The sequence below is a fragment of the Orbicella franksi genome, chromosome 2 (genome assembly GCF_964199315.1).
Source record: "Orbicella franksi chromosome 2, jaOrbFran1.1, whole genome shotgun sequence".
Lineage (NCBI taxonomy): Eukaryota > Metazoa > Cnidaria > Anthozoa > Scleractinia > Merulinidae > Orbicella > Orbicella franksi.
In genome coordinates this window covers 14,684,119-14,685,205 of record NC_138146.1, presented here as the reverse complement: position 1 = coordinate 14,685,205, position 1,087 = coordinate 14,684,119, and positions in this window count along the sequence as shown.

Here is a 1,087-nt window from a genome sequence, read left to right as displayed (position 1 = left end):
CGAGAATAGGAATATGGCTTATTGAAAAGCACACTTTAATTTCGCGCGTAAATGATTTATATATGACAATACTTTGAGGCGGTTCTTAGTAGACATAATCCTGTAAAAAGTAAAATCTCAATGCAATAATATAACACCACCAATTTGCAGTCTTCTAATAATAAGCCAATCACCTCATGGATCTCTTTCTCTTTTCACGGGCAGGATTTTTCGTCCCAACCGTGCGTCGATCCATACAGTTTACTCTTACTGACCCCTCTCCCCTCTATCAGTTACCTCTCTACATCGGTCCGTTAATTCTGCCCCCATGTGCACGTTGTATAGAGGTTTATCAGCTGTTAATGACGTAGCTTGCATTGCATTCGACGTTCGCTGCATCGCAACAATATGTTGAGATTTTTTTTTTAATTAACTATTAAGCGGCCAGTTTTCAAAGCCTCGATTTTTAGCTCATAAAAGAAAACGTTGTATTTGTTACCTGTATTAGGCGGCCACCTTGTAGCAGCGCTATGTTTGTCTTTCTTTGTTATTTTACCTGTATTAAGCGGCCACCCTGAACATAGCAACTATGAAATTGGACGTAACAACTATGAAATGACGGAACGAGATATTTTGTTGTGAACTGGAAGTCATAGAAATACAGTACTGTAAACCGTAGAAAAGTAGAGTAGAGGACAATTTATTGCACAGTACTTTTATACAATGTTATGTATATTGTACCGTTAAGTTGCAAGTTGGCGCTGATCCTTGTTTAAAATATTGATCGCTTGAAAGAGTGTTGGTTGTCTTATTGTTTCCTTGCATGAAGTGTGTTTGTAGATACGCCATTAAAATAAACATTTGACCACGCCCAGTGAGTATTGTTATTGATCCTGTATTAAGCGGGCACCTGCATTAAGCGGCCGGTCCCGAGGGTGGCCGTTATATACGGGTTCGACTGTACGTACGTTTCAAGTCAAGCTTTGTATGTACAAGTTGCAGTGAACGTCATAATCACTGGATAGCGTTTAATAATTGATTATTTCCTATTTTTACTGTCCGAATATAAACAAAACATTTTATTCCATTCTGATAAAATACCCATGGC